At 45.3% G+C, this 18,106-nt stretch overlaps 1 protein-coding gene and 1 pseudogene across 1 annotated transcript in view; one reads left to right on the forward strand and one right to left on the reverse strand.

Annotated features, from left to right (window-relative positions):
* Positions 1-18,106, forward strand: part of LOC124788470 (peroxisomal leader peptide-processing protease-like) — a 1,192,842-nt gene that overhangs the window by 950,315 nt on the left and 224,421 nt on the right. The window lies entirely within an intron of this gene.
* On the reverse strand, positions 2,407-2,524 carry LOC124790368 (annotated as a pseudogene).

The raw sequence follows: 18,106 nt of genomic DNA on the forward strand, positions 1-18,106 counted from the left end.
ATACTGCTCAGCAGTGAGAAACAGCAGACCTTCACCCTGTCTGCCACTTCGAGAAAACGCCCAGTGGACGAGAAAATAGAACTCAACACGCTTAATATGAGTGTTTCCGTATCCTCCGAACCAGAGTGCGCATATCACCTACTGAAGTACGGACAGCAGTTGTACTGCACCAATGATCTGCGCGCTGGGGTGATGTCGCTGTGCAGATGACGTACTTGGTGTACCTGCAATTCTCTGCCTACTCCACGGACAAAATATATTCCACAAACTCGTAGGGCCGAAATTACGTCAGTACAAGACAGAACACGAGTCAAGATTTCTGTTTGCTCACTAGCCAGGAACAGAAATTCAGCTCAAGTATTCTCCCGTATAGATGCACTTCAGTACTTGTTAGAATCCGCAGAGAGCTAAAGAATCATCACTCTAGTAATGAGAACAACAATTTTGTCACAGAGGAACGACTTGTCGCGGTCCCTGTGTCAAAGCAGCACTTTTTAAAATCTGCTTCTCAAAATCTCACCACCAGATTCTCCACTGTGGCTCTCGCCAGCGAAGTCCCTAGCTCGATTCCCAGAGGGAACTGTCTGTGTTCTTTCTCGGCAGAGAAGTGCTCTCTATCAATCCCCGAAGGGAAGTCCTTGCTCACATTACACTCTGCTCCCTCCTGGACATGCGGTGTCTGTGTTTCTTCTCAGGTGACAAATTGCAGCGGCCATTACAGAAACATTGCCTCCTACTACATGGATCATGAATCTGCCTGCCAATCAACTAAAGCTCATACTCCTTTCCGAAGATTTTCTGGAAAGTTTCATTTGCCTTTATGCATACTTAGCACTCCGCGGATCAGAAACGGGTCTCTGTTTTTTGTGAGGAAATTTGCCACTACACTTCCCATGAGAATACTTCTGAGAATCAACTCGCCATCATCGTTGGTGACCCTGCACATGCCTTCGCACTAAAAGGATGTCCTTTCACCTTCTTCGATCACCAACGCTCTTTCTCCAGGTACGCTAATCCGAATCACCAGAGAACAACCTCCCGCCCTATGTGTCCGCATTGCTGGGGTCCTGCCGCCTCTAGCATCGTAAACCGCCAACTCCAGGCGCTGCACTCCCTCAGGGCAGTAAATGTCCGCCCCTGCAGAACATGACGTCTCTTTCCAGCCCCTCTTTAGCCGATAGCGGCTTCTAAGGAGTGCATGGACACTTCACCTTTTCTGTCAGTGCTCAGCCCTAAGTAACTACCAGCCATGGTGTATTGCAGAAATCATTAGTACGTGGTCCTATCCAGTATCACCCAATAATGATCAATAATCGGATTGTGCATCGCAAATAGTGATCTAATATAAATCTACGAGACTACTAAATATATGATGGCAAAGTCTCAAAAAATGTTCAAATGTGTGTGAAATCCTATGGGACTTAACTGCTAAGGTCATCAGTCCCTAAGCTTACACACTATTTAACCTAAATTATCCTAAGGAGAAACACACACACTCATGCCCGAGGGAGGACTCGAACCTCCGCCGGGATCAGCCGCACAGTCCATGACTGCAGCGCCTTAGACCACTCGGCTAATCCCGCGCGGCGGGCAAAGTCTTGCTGCCCTTCAAGTTTACTGTGTGGTGTTCTACTGGGACTGGAGTGGCGGGTGCAACACGTTCCAGTCACGTAGCCTGTCGGTCTCTAGTGTCAACAAGGGAGCTGCCGAGGACGGATGGATGGATCACTATCGACAGTGCCATGTACGTGAGACACTGAAGACTGGTTTTTGGGTTGCCTCCTACACCTCAACGCAGGTAGTGTCTTTGAAAAGATCCCATACCGTGTGAATCCCTGCATGTGTTTTTCCTTAATGACTTCGTCATTGACGGGTCTTCCAAACTTAATCTCCCACCCTCCTTTAATCACAACATTTCCTTCCTAGAGTCACTCGACTGTCTTGAGATAATGATACTGGCAATGAAGACTTGAACTCGAGCTATTATTAGGTTGTCTATGACTTATAAGGAGGAGAACCAAGTAGCGAAGCGATTTTGTAGTCAACTGTCACCTATTTCGAAGAATAGAAAATCTAAATTCTGAAAGTTTACAACCTTCAGCTTCTGCAATTTACAGGCATGTTTGCACCAGCCAAGGACCTCATCAGAATAACATAGAATCTTTCATGGTACCACCCCTCATAAGAACGTACAAAATTCCGTCCGAACAGGCCTTGGAAGGCCCAACGTTACCGAGCGGCCGCCGTGTCATCCTCAGCCCATAGGCGTCACTGGATGCGGATATGGAGGGGCATGTGATCAGCACATCGCTCTCCCGACCGTATGTCAGTTTACAAGACCGGAGCCGCTACTTCTCAATCAAGTAGCTCCTCAGTTTGCCTCACACGGGCTGAGTGCACCCCGCTTGCCAACAGCACTCGGCAGACCGGATGGTCACCCATCCAAGTGCTTGCCCAGCCCGGCAGCGCTTAACTTCGGTGATCTGACGGGAACCTGTGTTACCACTCCGACAAGGCCGTTGGCCAAGTACGTACAAAGGCACATCATTATATTCTTCTTTCTCTACGAATCATCGTGTACATCTGAACTAAAATTTGGAGAAGAACATAATCCTGAGATTGCAATTGACAATCACATGAGAATGTAGCTAATAACACGATCAACACTATCAAATGTTTATTTTGTGACGTTTAATCGAGCCGTCATTAGAAGACACTCGAATGCACAAGTCCCGTTGATATCTTTGTTAATGTCGTTTAATCCAAGCTTGTAAGATGTCGGCTTCATTTGATGTGTAACGTGATACTGTACTTTGAATAACAAAAAAATACTGTCCGAGCTATTGTTTTCTATTCCTAGCTCCGATCCCAAATAAAAGTATATATCAGAGTCACGGCAATGTGGTTGTCATCAGTGTTGCCTCCAAACGACTATCTAAAACGAAAATATAGTTCCATCACACATAATACGTCAACCTCTCCTGCTCCTCTCTGACCAACTACTGCCTGTCTGTTCTGCTTATTTTGTGATGGTGGCTTGTGACATCAACCAAGCCATATGCTAGTATGATAACTATAACGTGTTTCTTAATCACATTATCCTTTTTAAATTATAAATTACGTTGGAGGCCAATTTTACGTAAGATTCAGTGCATCAAAATAAAAATCTGAGTCCCGTAGAACGATTGGAGAAGCATTCCACAGGTATCAGTGTGCTTGTGAGCATGTCTGCGACGCCATCGAGCGAACTACGCGCGTCTCGCACCCAGCTCCTTTCAATCTGTGGAGCAGTGAGCGGCGGTTCAGTGGTCGTGTGTCAGGAGAACTCAACACCGCTTTCAGCATCTCGTGGTGTTCGTGTCTAGACACGGGGTGGAGTGGCACGGCGATAAGACACTGGACTGGTATTTGTGGTTGCAACGGTTCAAAATCCATTTTCCGTGATTTCCCTAAATCACTTAAAGCGGATGGCGGGTTGGTTCCTATGCGAGGGCACGGCTGATTTACTTTCCCGTCTATCTCTAATCTGAGCTTTTGCTCTGTCTCTAATGAACTCGTGGTCGACGGAACGTTAAATTCTATTCTGCCATTTCCCTTACACGTTACAACGCGTCGCTGTCGTCACTGGGGTGAAACGCGGAGCTACTTGCTACGTATCTTTACTTCATGCCATGAACGAGATCCATAAAATTTATTTACGTACAATAGTCTTGTTTTTTAATGGTACATACAGCGTGTCGGGAGGGGGGGGGGGGGGGGGTTGGCGGGAAAACAGCTGTCGCTTTCGTAATGAGGAAACTGAGGATTTATCTCAAGTAAGTCTAAAAGGGAGTGATCATTAGTTTCGGGCCAAGGGTGAAAGCATTTCCGAAACGGCTAAGTTTGTAAACTGTTCGTGTGTCGCTGTGGTTAAAGAACACCGTGCATAGCAAAATGGTGCCACCCAAAACCGGCGCCAAAGCAACTGTGTTAAACCACAGGCGATAGATGACAGGGATGAACAACGGCTTCTGACTATGGGCGAATAAACGTGCAACTGTTTTAACTGACCGCCCAGATGAAGGAAGGGGCTCCAACAGTGACTCCTCAACGGCAGCTGAGCGAACTTTGCTGCATATTGGCCTACCCAGCAGGCGCCTGCTGACTGCTCTTCATCGGCGACGAAGGCTAGAATTTGTACGCCGGTACTGCAACTTGACTTTCATTGAGTGGCGACAGGTAGGCTTTTCAGATGAATTACGTTTTATGCTCCACCGGACAGATGAACGTTGGCGTGTATGGCGCTGCAAAAATCGTCATAAGGGTCCAGGCCGGGTGGAGGGAGCGTTGTGTTCTGGCGGATGTTTTTGTGGCGTTCCCTGGATGACTACGTCATTCTGGAAGACACAGTGGTATGCATCTATCTTTGGGGACGATGTCCTCACCTCCATGTTTTTTTCTCCTCATCATCTACCACGAGGACAATGCAGCGTGTCAAACAGCTCGCAATGTTAGTGCGTGATTCGATAAGTACCAGGATGAGTTTACCGTATTTCCTTCGCCAACAAACCTTCCGGATTTAAACCGAATCGAGAATCTGTGGGGCTATCTGTATCGGGCTGTTTGCGCCGTGGACCCTTAGCCGAGAAACGTAGCGCATCTGGCCACGGCGCTAGGGTCGCCAGGACTCCACATCCCTGTCGATACCTTCCACTACTTCACTGAGTCTCTTCCTGCACATCCGAGAAGCAAAAGGTGATTATTCAGGCTTTTGATAGGTGGTCGCATTGAGTGAGTGGATTGTGTAATTATCACCTCGCTAAATGGAGTTACGTAATTATTTTTTATTTCTCTGCAGTCCAACATTGATTACTGTATTGTAGTGTCGTATTTTTGAGTGAATGGAGAGACATTTTTTATTGTAGATGTTGTGGGTTTTCCAGTATGCTCTTTTCAGTTTTTGCAGTCGAACTTTTTGTGCAGTTTTCTCTCCCCCTGTGGGTTCTAGGACCTCGCCTAAGTATTTAAAGAATGGAACTCTCTCAATTTGTCCATATTTTGTAGTCAGTTTTTGAGTTTCAAATTTTGAGCAGATGAATTTGGTTTTTTGGAAGGAAATTTGTAGCCCAACTTTTTCGGCGCATTCTTTGAGAATGTCTATCTGTTTAATTGCTGTGGTCTCGTTTTCTGCTAGAATGGTCACGTCATCTGCAAATGCCAAGCATGAAATTTTAATACCATCTTTAGATCTTCCTAGTTGTATAGACTTCCAGTAATTTTGATTCTTCAGTTCTTTTTCCCATTCTCGGATGACTTTGTCTAAGACAAGATTGAAGAGGAGTGGAGACAAGCCGTCACCTTGTCCTACGCCGGTTTTGATCAGGAAGGGCTCTGATATTTCACCCAGGAATTTTATCTTAGAAGTTGTGTTTGTGAGCGTTTCTTTGATAAGGTTTAGGGTTTTCGGATCGAGTCCTAGCTCCTCAAGGATAATAAAGAGAGATTGCCTATCGATTGAATCATAAGCCTTTGCGAAATCAACAAAGGAACAAATGATCGGACTGTTTCTGACTGCTTTGTATTTTAGTGTTGTCTTCAAATTGAAAATTTGTTCTGCACAGGATCGGTGAGGGCGAAAGCCAGCTTGGTATTCACCAATACTGTGTTCGAGTTGTTACTGAAATTAATTTAATGAAATTTATGAAATGACGACATTTTCGCCAGGTAACTATCATATGATATTCAATTTATTTTACTGTCGATTACGGCCTGCAGCCATTTTCAAGTTGTTTTGCTTTACTGTGACACATCACTGAACAAATTTTAGAAGTATGTAGTCACACACTCAGAAACATATGACACGTTGGAGTACGACACGGAAATAAACAGGAGAACTGATGGACCAACCATTTCACATCGTCAACATTCTTGGCTGTGTTCTGGGCGTGTAGACTGGATTTTTCTTTTAATTCGTGTATTGACAGGCCATGGTATTGCAGAACGACTTGAAAATAGCCGCAGAGCGAAGTTGATACTGTAATAAGTTGAATATCATATCACAGACAGCGAAATTATTTAAAGAGAGAGGAACTCAATATCTGCTATAGGTCTTTCGGTCGCTTTCTCAGTCGACGTCCCTTAGGGTCGGTAAACGCCGTCTATTTTGAGACCCTTCACAGGACATTTGGTAACTGCCCCATGAGTTTCGCTCCGTCATGGTGAGTATCCTGGCTGGAGGGAACACAAATCACTTTCCGTAATAGCAACTTCTGGGTATTGTAACCACGTCAGTTCTCAATGTGTCCGCGACATTTCGAGAAACATTCTTCCTCTTCCCTTCTTCTCCTCAGAAGATCCATATGTTTCGTGAACAGCTTGAAAACTGACGTGCTTGTACTTCGAAGAAGCTTTTCCTGCATTGAGACTTCACAGTAACCTCTGTCTGCAAGAATGTGGTCACTTTTTTGTGAAGAAGAATCCAAATCTGGGACTGATGACGTATAATTTACGAAATGAATATAAACTCGCATTTGAATATTCAGAATTGCCTCAAATACAATATCGTTGCAGTAGTTATTAGTGTGTGTCAGTAACCACAATTGTGTCGAATTATATGCTCTAACTCTTTCACCAAAGACGCATGCATGTGGCCGAGGTAGGCATAAAAACTGTATACACATATGTAGTCAATGTTATTGCTAAGCGATATGTATCAAGTACCATATTCAGAAAGAGATCTATTCGACAGGTGGACGAGTAACTATGCATGGCGATAGAACCAAAGGAAGTAAGAAGATCATTAGCTACGGAGTACAGAGACATATTGGCGAAGAATAAGGAAGGAAATCGGCCATACCATTTTCATGGAACCATCCTGGCATTTGCCTAAAGTGATTCAGCAAAACCAAGAAACGCCTACACATGTGGATCAGCACATGGAGTCCAGTGCCTTACCGCTGCGCCACCTCGTCGCGTGCGCAGCACGATTAGTAAGGACATACTGCGGTTCATTGCGACGGTATGAGCAGATTATTTTGTTACTTTTCATTCAATCGCACTCTGTATTATAAAATAATCTGGAAAACGCACCAGCCAGGATAAAATCTCGCAACAACATCATTCACAGGCTATGTGGCACAACTTAGTGGGTTTCAATGGAGCCTTGCGTACATCAGGTCTTGCCCCGGGTTTTTCGGCCACGGAGTATTGTGTTCCAATGTGGTGTAACAGCTGTCTTACCAGAGTCATTGATGCGCAGCTCAGCAACACGATGCGCATGATTAGTGGTACAATCAGACCAATTACTGTCTGCTGGCTTCTCCTGGCAAGTAATATCTACCCACAACAGATTTTCAGAACTGAGACATTGTTTAGGGATTACCATAATATGCAGGAGAATAAGGAACTACCCATTCATAATGACAAAGGTGCTTTACGAAGAAATAGACGTCGTTCGAGACACCGCAACGACTGTACGCTGAACAGCTAGCTACAAGTAACAGCATAGCGAGAGATCTCTGGAACAAGAACTGCAAACACATCGGAAATTGCTAAGAATGGGAGTGGTTCTAAAAACATAACTGTGATACGATGCAGGTTGAACTTAACAGGAAACTGTGGGTCAAATTAAACAGAATCCGCACTTAATGTGGTCTGTGCTGTGACTCACTCTATAAATGGTGTATTGTGGAGTCTTCGAGTTCCGACTGTGGTGCACTGAAACAATTTTTTAGACGTATAACAGAGGAATGCATCATACGATGTTATAAGGACTTGTAGAATGGTTTTATGAGTGCCAATGCCACAGCGGTGGAATGGATAAAAAAAATCTAGATATTAATATTTAGTCAATTTATTTTTGTTTTATGCAGTGATATTGATTGCATATTATAAAGGTATCGCATGTGTGTCCCCTACGAATGATGATGATGATCTGTTACTTTTGGGGACCACTTGCAAAAGAGGAATGTAATCACGTCGTAGACCAGTGGCCGTAAAACTATTTTGCTCGAAAGCCAATACTAACACTCTGAGGCGGCACCTCGGACCGCATGTATACCGATCTTATTTAGTGCTAGCCTGCATAAATGAAAATGTTACGATCCTCCACCAAAATAACTGTAGTAAGGGCGCGCTAAGTTGGCCGTCAGTCCCCATGTACCGATCGCCAAAAGTCAGCACCATTCGAACACTTCGTGTCAGCTGTTCTCTGTTTCAGTTAGTTGCTGCCCTCACCGACCTAAAAGTTGTGACACTGTAACAGCGTGACGAAGTGGTGTTCTGTTGTGTGCATGAATGAATCATTAATTGATTAATAACATTAACTGTGCTTATATTTAAACGCAGTGTGTATTATGAACCATGAAAACAAACAGAGCGATGGTTAGTGTCCTGTAGTCGAGACGGACACAAGCTGTTTGAGGGGTAAGGCCCCAAAATAAGAACTCAGCAGGCGAAGGGAAATTTGTTTTCAGACCTCTCATGCTTCTGAGGCTTGAAGCTCCCCTTCTACGAAGAGTGGCCAGACGCCATCCTGGATGCTCTCTCGCTAGATTGAAGACCTTAATCTTGCAATACTGCGAAACGTAATAGCTGTCCATTTTCGACTGCTTCTGTTCGGCGACGTAATCGTCTGATGAAGATAAAACACCTTCTTGCGTTTCTTGAAACTTCTTCAGTTTCTTGGTGGGCAATTAGTTTATCTTGTACCATGAGTTGTTTCTCCTCTAGCATTTCGAAAATTGTGCAAAAAATTTCTTCTCCAATTTTCATGTGTTCTTGTGTTATTAGTGCAGAAGATTTCGAAGCGAGCGGTGAAATTATTTTGGAGAAACAGCTGTTCTATGCACACAAGTGCCGTTTTTAATAGTACTTTTGAAACTTCACTGTAAAGTGATTAGTTTTCACAATATGTTCGCTTTCTGTTGCCGTCGAAGTACAAGTCACATCCATACATTTACTCATTAAATTAGACGTCGTGGAGGTGCGACATGTGTAACTACCTCGGAGGCTAACATACGAACGAAATATTCTTCGTCTTGGTAAACGCTGTTCCATTTCTCCCTCCACCAACTGAAAGTTGTTTGTGCACATGTGGCTGTTTCTGGTGGATCAAAAGTAACTGTAGGATTACCGGGAAAATTGGTTCATACGGTGAGTCGTACCGTACCGGGAAAACTGGCTCATTTTGGGTTGAAACGCACCTGCAGTAATATGGTTATAATGGTAAACTACTTCCACAATATTGCAGAAGAACCCAAAAAAAACCAGAAGCGGGAGCGATATTCGAAGCATCGTCTAACATCTTATGAAACGAAGCGCTTACTTGGCCGGCTATGGACTTCCTGGCTGCCAGTGGCCACACATTAGAACTCGTATATATGAATGCCTTAAACTTTCAGGCTCGATTTTCTCGTTTAGATTTGCGCCTTCCATTTTACCTATGTAGAAGTCCTATCCATGCCGTACACACCCTGTCAGTATGAATCAAATCGGTCCTCTTGTTAGCTTATCTCCCGGCCCCGAAGCGCCACTTAGCCACACGACGCGAGAAAGGTACGCAAGCAGTGATGGATCGACTCGAAACGAGCCGCCACAGCTCAGCAGCGATCACAGCATTTGCCCTATAACGAGACTTTCCTCAAGTCGGTGATACGGGAGATACTTTTTTGGCTGAACATTCTTCCAGATTAGCCCTCGAATAGCCCGCAGGTGACATACATCACCCACCGATTTTCTTTTAGTTATGTTGTTGCCCGTACGTGTTTCCCACAGAGCCGCTCGGGATTAGCCGAGCGGTCTGAGGCGCTGCAGTCGTGGAGTGTGCGGCTGGTCACGGCGGAGGTTCGAGTCCTCCGTCGGGCATGGGTGTGTGTGTTTGTCCTTAGCATAATTTAGGTTAAGTAGTGTATAAGCTTAGGGACTGATGACCTTAGCAGTTAAGTCCCATAAAATATCACACACATTTGAACATTTGTTTCCCACAAACGTGAATTGACGTAGCATCAAGCTCCACTTTAAAGGTTAGTATTTCATCATAGTTGTCTGAACGCGGCTGTCGTTAGGGAGTATAAAAATAAGTTTATCCACTTGTTGTGCTCTGTCACACGACTCCCTCAGGGTTAGAACTGTATAAGGAACAAAGACTCACACTAGGATACGTGCGTCTTGAAGACAACACTGTGCCCCATGAGCACATTTACGGCTCATATCAAGGCCTGGATATGCCATAACCTCTTACCTATCTTTACAGCCGGCTCGAGTGGCCGAGCGGTTCTAGGCGCTACAGTCTGGAACCGCGCGACTGCTACGGTCGCAGGTTCGAATCCTGCCTCGGGCATGGATGTGTGTGATGTCCTTAGGTTAGTTAGGTTTAAGTAGTTCTAAGTTCTAGGGGACTGATGACCTCAGATGTTAAGTCCCATAGTGCTCAGAGCCATTTTGAACCTATCTTTACAGACTCTGCAAATGCATTCCTGCGTTCCTGGATTGTTGATAAATCTTTTACCCATTTATACTCCTTATCGCAGCCCTGCTCAACAACGGGGGTCATGCGACAACTCTGAGATGTTTCTGATTAAATAAAATCAAATCTTAATCGAACGTAATACTGGAAGGATTAAAATAATACACGTCACAGTATCAAACTCCATTACTCCTTCTTTCTTTACATAATACATAGTAAAGTGTTCCGCAAAAGTTTTTCCGGCGTATTTCTAACTTGTAGAATTCTCATGTGTCCGACCGGGCCACATGCTAATTACTCCACAATATTTCGGCAATCAGAGTTGTTGCCATCTTCACATGGCCCCTGGCGACTGCTGCCTTGCTTTAATTGACAAGAGCATAAACGTGAACACGTTAACATGGCAACAACTCTATTTGCCGAAATACTGTGGAGTAATAATGACGTGACGCGGCCGGACTCCCGAGAATTCTATAAATTATACATCTTCTTTGAAACACCCATTTTGTCCTCGCAGTCGTTTTCACACATTAAGCTACCTTGCTGGAGACGAAGATAAGCGCCTGATGAACTCCATCTGTATCTTAAAGTCGAAAGATGTTTCCTTCGGACTGTCTACATCTCCTCCTATCGTTTTGGTTTCACGTGTATCGATTTCTCTGCTTTCCTTTTCAGTTCGTAGAATGTAACCAGGTCCAAATGACAAAATAAAGTTCTGGCTATTTTATTCTCCTATTCTCCGCAGCAAATGGCCGTGAACAACCTCTTTTCCTTGAGTTCGAAGAAAATATTAACGCTTCAACGTCTCCGTTCCCAAAAGAGGAAAGGGGACGTGGTGTGTTGATTTTAGTCAAGAATGCCTTTACGGTGACTAGGGCGCCATTATCAACACCTCACTGAGCTTGAACAAGGTCGTGCAGTGGGGCTACGAGGAGCTGGAGGTTCCTTCTATGATAATGCAGAAGGACTTCGTTTACGGCGTATAGCTCTGGCGCTTCGTAAAGCGTCTGCGGCAGCAATCTCAGCAGTGACATAATGAATTGTTACAAATCGTTTACTTCAAGGACAGCTCCGAGCCAAATTACCTGTAGCTTGCTTTTCACTGACCCCAAACCATCTGCGACTTTAGTGGCTTCAAGCGAGAGCTCATTGGAGATCAGGGTGGAGGTCTGCTGTTTTCTGACGAAAGCTGATTCTGCCTCGGAGCCAGTGATGGCTGTTTGTTGGTTAAAAGGAGGCCAGCTGATGACCTGCAACCAACCTGGCTGCGTGCTAGACACGTTGGACCTGCACCTGGAGTTATGACTGGCTATGCGATTTCGTTTAGCAGAGAAGCACTCTCGTGCTTATCCCACGCACCCTGACTGCAAAATTGTACGTCAGTCTGGTGATTCGACCTCTTGTACTGCCGTTCATGAACAGCATTCCAGGGGGTTACACCGGTTATTAAGGTACCAACTTTTCACATTTGTAATCGTCTATCTCGCGCTCACACTAACCATCGTGGAAGCGTAATGCATAAAAATCGTAGAGGGAGACCAAGAGATTAATACAGTAAACAGACTCAGAAGGATGTAGGTCGCAGTAGTTACTCGGGTGTGAAGAGGCTTGCACATGGAGAGCTGCATCAAACCATTCTATGGACTGAAGACCACTACGACAACAACAACAACAACAACAACAACACACTAACCTGTGCTCTTGCAATATTAGCCACTTAAATGTGTTGCCTAGACAAAAGCATTCCCGAAATGTAATTACTCTAAATTAATAATTTTATATGTTGCGATGTTTGCCCGTTAATATATATACAAGGTGTTCGGAAATTCCCGTAACAAACTTTTAGGACATGTAGAGGGAAATGAGCAGATAATATTTTGAACTGGAACCCAAGTCTGGGCCGGCCGCGGTGGCCGTGCGGTTCTGGCGCTGCAGTCCGGAACCGCGGGGTTGCTACGGTCGCAGGTTCGAATCCTGCCTCGGGCATGGGTGTGTGTGATGTCCTTAGGTTAGTTAGGTTTAAGTAGTTCTAAATTCTAGGGGATTTATGTCCTAAGATGTTGAGTCCCATAGTGCTCAGAGCCATTTGAACCCAAGTCTGGAAACGTACCGTTTCCGTGCGACAATCATTTGAAAACATGTTGGTAACGCGACCACTTTTAGAAGGAATGATTAGTCGTGACCCAGTACATAAAATAGTTCAAATGGCTCTGAGCACTATGGGACTTAATATCTGAGGTCATCAGTCCCCTAGAACTTAGAACTACTTAAACCTAACGAACCTAAGGACATCACACACATCCATGCCCGAGGCAGGATTCGAACCTGCGACCGTAGCGGTCGCGCGGTTCCAGACTGAAGCGCCTAGAAGCGCTCGGCCACTCCGGCCGGCCGAGTTCATCACTTGTTTTGCATTTCCACTCTTGAATAGCGAATTTGCTAGTGTTTTCGTTGACGGGTTCTCTTCAACGCAGTACTGATACAGTACAGCCCCTTACAATTCGGGTGTGCGGCATCTTCTTGGGTAGCCACAGCCACGCCTGCTGACGGTGAAGATACCTTTTCTCGAAGCCGTTGCGTAATTGTGGCGAACACGGTCTGCGTTGGAGTCGGACGTTGTGGAGAACGATCTTGATAAAGGCGAAGAGCAGCTCTTCCATTGCCGTGGACTTTGCCACACAGATCGATCATATCAATGTATTCTGCAGACGTGTAATCAATCGTGTTGGTCTAACACACAGAAATACGTGAAAGAGGCTGGAACCAGGTCAGAGAGGCAGGACAGACGTCACACGACACCGTGACTGCCATGTTGCATACCTACCTAACAAACATATTTTCAAACGCCTGTAGGACGGAAACGGGATTTTACTGCCTGTTTCTTTGTCGATCGCCCCATGAAATAGTAACCTGAAATAGTAAGGATAACATTTTACTTCGCTTTCGGCGCGCAGGAGATCCTTCTTTGCGGCATGCGAAAACATATGAATGTAAAGCACAGTTTTTTTATATTCTTTAGTTCGTCTGGAATTTCCCTCTTGTCTTTCCTAAGCGGGGAAAGGTAACCTATTGTTTTTACAACGAATACTTCTCTTAAATCTGAGGAAGTAATATGTCAATACCTAAGGAATAAATATAATGAATAAAGTCGCGAGTACCTTTCTAATACATTGTAGGTTCTAGTGAGAATTGCTTTATTTTTTTTAAATAATGAGAGAAGCCGAAGCAGTTGTGAAATTAGATTCTAATGGATACTCACAAGAAAATTTCATTAACTCTCAAGTAATAAAACTTAGCCGTGCTGTCTCCCGTAGATGCATTTCTGCTCTTTCACCCGTAATAACGGAATGTCCATGACATGGACAATACTGGTATCGTACTCCCTGCTACAAGAAGATAGACGGGAGGAGTTTGCAGGACTCGGACTGCCCTCTAGCTTCCCGAGAAAATAAATATGTTTGCACCTGTCAGAACACACCGAATAAAGGAATGTCTCCACAAAAATCGAATCCGGCGCGGAGACATCTGTCAAACAGGTTTATTTCCGCGCACACTCTGCCTCAGATAAAACTTACTAGCATATCGGTTCACATATAAAAACGAGATCTATAGTCAGTCTTTATTAAGAAGCTAGCAGTTTTATTTCATTTAAGACATCAACTTCTTTATTTATTTATTCGTTCGGAATTTACAAGTCGAATATTTTTAAAAAAGGGATTAGAGCATAAAATAAGATACATTCAGCATTATATAATATTAAATTTTTACACAGTAAAACTTATCTTCTTAAGCCAGTCAATGGCATTGTCCTTGAGTTTACGTATATCCTCGAGTTCAGCACTAAAGTCATGCACAGTGCAGTCGATCATGTGGTCCGTCGACTGGATGAGTCCACACTCACACTGAGGATAATCGTCTCGCTACATCTTGCGACACCTGTTCTCATACAGTTTAGGATAGTTCACACTCTTCTGTAAGGATTAAAGCTGTCTGTTGATATGTTTGGACCATCAACCAATCTTCTGTTATTGACTTTGCTTCATAATCTTTTCCATTCACTTCCTGCATCGTAGAGAAACACCTCTTCACCTGTTTACCGTGGGCGTGACCTTTATTTTAAGCGGTTTTTTGATGTCAGGTTCTGATGGGTAGGAAAAATTAGGTTCGACAGTGTTTCACCATATTCTCTGAATAGTAACTGATTTTTTCTGATTTCGGGTGGTGCTATATTAGTTAATACGGGAAGACACTCAATATATGTAGATCTAAGAATTTCATCTAATGTTCTCATGGCTTCCCTTAGTTTAGTTCCGACTTTTCACACGTGAGCATTTCTGGCTCATGCAGGCGCACAATTCTCGGCCATCAAGGAATCAGCGATTCCAATTTATGAATGTTTCTGATTTCGCAAGTCGATGTAGGGATTCTTCGACAGTTTTCCCAAAATAATACCTGGGGAATAATCAAACCGGTATGCGCCGATAATCGGGTTTCCATCAGCCGAACTCATCTCTCGTCGTAATGCCTAAGGTAGCCACTTTGTGTAACCGTGCGTGCACGCTGGCGTGTCACAGTATTGTGGCTGCATGCACGGTCCAGTCACATTAATGTGGCCACCAGCTATGTTCGACGACGAAGTGCAAAAACCACTCACAGATTGCAGATGGCATCATTAGCAGTGCAGTGTATGTAAAGCCTGTCGGAGGGAAGCAAAAAAGAGTGTAGTCGTTGTCGTAAAGCGAAAACGGAGCAATTTACACCACTGACCATTAAAATAGCTACACCAGAAAGAAATGCAGATGATAAACGGGTATTCATTGGACAAATATACTAGAACTGACATGTGACTACATTTTCACGCAATTTGGGTGCATAGATCCTGAGAAATCAGTATCCAGAACAATCACCTCTGGCCGTAATAACGGTCTTGATACGCCCACTGGGCATTAAGTCAAACAGAGCTTAGATGGCTTGTACAGGTACAGTTGCCCATGTAGCTTCAACACGATACCACAGTTCATCAAGAGTAGTGACTGGCGTATTGTGACGAGCCAGTTGCTCGGCTACCATTGAACAGACGTTTCAATGGGTGAGAGATCTGGAGAATGTGCTGGCCAGGGCAGCAGTCGAACATTTTCTGTATCCAGAAAGGCCCGTACAGGACCTGCAACATGCGGTCGTGCATTATCCTGCTGAAATGAAGGGTTTCGCAGGGATCGAATGAAGGGTAGAGCCACGGGTCGTAACACAAAAAAATGGCTCTGAGCACTATGGAACTTAACTGCTGAGGTCATCAGTCCCCTAGAACTTAGAACTACTTAAAATTACCTAACCTAAGGACATCTCACATATCCATGCCTGAGGCAGGATTGGAACCTGCGACCGCAGCGGTCGCGCGGTTCCAGACTGTAGCGCCTAGAACCGCTCGGACACCTCTGCCGGCGTCGTAACACATCTGAAATGTACTGTTCAAAGTGCCGTCAATGCGAACAAGAGGTGACCGAGACGTGTAACCAATGGCACCCCATAGCATCACGCCGGGTGATACGCGAGTACGGCGATGACTAATACACGCTTCCAATGTGCGTTCACCAAGATGTCGCCAAACACGGATGCGACCATCATGATGCTGTAAACAGAACCTGGATTCAACCGAAAAAATGACGTTTTGCTATTCGTGCACCCAGGTTCGTCGTTGAGCACACCATCGCATGCGCTCCTGTCTGTGATGCAGCGGCAAGGGTAACCGCAGCCATGGTCTCCAAGGTGATAGTCCCTGTTCGTGCAGATGGTTGTTCTTGCCAACGTTCCCGTCGGTTGACTGTGAGATCGAGACGTGGCTGCACGATCCGTTACAGCCATGCGGATAAGATGCCTGTCATCTCGACTGCTAGTGATACGAGTCCGTTAGGATCCAGCACGGCGTTCCGTATTACTCTCCTGAACCCACCGATTCCATATTCTGCTAACAGTCATTGGATCTCGACCAACGCGAGCAGCAATGTCGCGATGCGATAAACCACAATCGCGATAGGCTACTATCCGACCTTTATCAAAATCGGAAACGTGATGTTACGCATTTTTCCTCCTCACACGAGGCATCACAACAACGTTTCACCAGGCAACGCCGGTCAACTGCTGTTTTTGCATGAGAGATCGGTTGGAAACTTTCCTCATGTCAGGACTTGTAGGTGTCGCCACCGGGGCCAACCTTGTGTGATACTCTGAATTAGCCAACCATTTGCATATCACAGCATCTTCTTCCTGTCGGTTAAATTTCGCGTCTGTAGCACGTCATCGTCGTGGTGTTGCAATTTTAATGGCTACTAGTGTATCTGACGTCCGAAAGGACATTATCATTGGCTTCCGGGCCAAGAGTGGAAGCGTCTCGCCGTGGATAAGCATACCGTGAATGGCAAAAAGACGCTGTCCATAACCGGAGCCGAGGTAAAGACATATCCCAGTTATAGTCAGTTCCATCTGCCACCGTGCCAAATGTGGTGCACCATAGGCCATAGATGAAATGGGTGAACGACGGATGCAGAGATGTGTACGGGCGAATAAACGTGCATCTGTGGAGCAACTGCGCGCCTAGATGAACCAAGGGGTTGCCGACAGTGTCTCCTCAACGACCGTTCAGCGGACGTTGCTGGTCTGAGACACTGCAGCAGGTGCTTGGTTCATGTATCCATGCTGACTGCTGTTCATCGGCAACGAAACTGGAATTCGCACGGCAGCACCGCAGCTGGACGTCCACTGAGAGGCGACAGGTGGCCTTTTCAGATGAATCACGTTTTGTGCCCCATGGTCAGATGGCCGTTGGCATGAAACGTCTGAAAGCTAACACCCTGCAAATGTCGTGGTAAGGGTGCAGGCCGAAGGACATTCCCTCGGTGATCTCGTGATTGGATCTATACAAGTATAGATCTATCTTTGGGTACATAGTCCGCCCCTAAATGCAGATTGTTCTTCCTCTGCGCGATGGCATCTACCAGCAGGACACTGACACGTATCACACATCTCGCAGTGTACGTGCGCGGTTCGAAGAACACCGGGATGAGTTAACCGTACATCCCTGGCCACCAAAGTCCCCGGATTGAAATCCTGTCGAGAATTTGTGGAACCACCTCGATGGGTCCTCAACCGAGACACATCAGAGCGCATACGACCACGACACTGGTGTCGGCATGGCGCCATATTCTTGTCGGTACGCTCCATAGCCTCAGTGACTCTCTTCCTGCACGTCTCGCAACAGTCCGCTCTGTAGAAGGTCGTTATTCAGGCTATTGACACGTGGTCACTTAATGATTCAAATGACTCTGAGCACTATGGGACTTAACAGCTGAGGTCATCAGTCCCCTAGACCTTAGAACTACTTAAACCTAACTAATCTAAGGACATCACACACATCCATGCCCGAGGCAGGATTCGAACCTACGACCATAGTGGTCGCGCGGTTCCAGACTGAAGCGCCTAGATCCGCTCGGCCACGACGCACGGCGGTCACTTAAAGTCACTGGGCAGTGTATTATTGCCATTTGCAGGCACACAGCAACTGACAGTGACAGATGGAGTATTGACGCAGGAGATATAACGAGTTTCGAAAACTGGATCTCACAGTTTTAGACACGTTCGATACTTCCAGCATTGTGGTGAGCTTCA

This window comes from Schistocerca piceifrons, chromosome 3 (genome assembly GCF_021461385.2).
Source record: "Schistocerca piceifrons isolate TAMUIC-IGC-003096 chromosome 3, iqSchPice1.1, whole genome shotgun sequence".
Taxonomy (NCBI): domain Eukaryota; kingdom Metazoa; phylum Arthropoda; class Insecta; order Orthoptera; family Acrididae; genus Schistocerca; species Schistocerca piceifrons.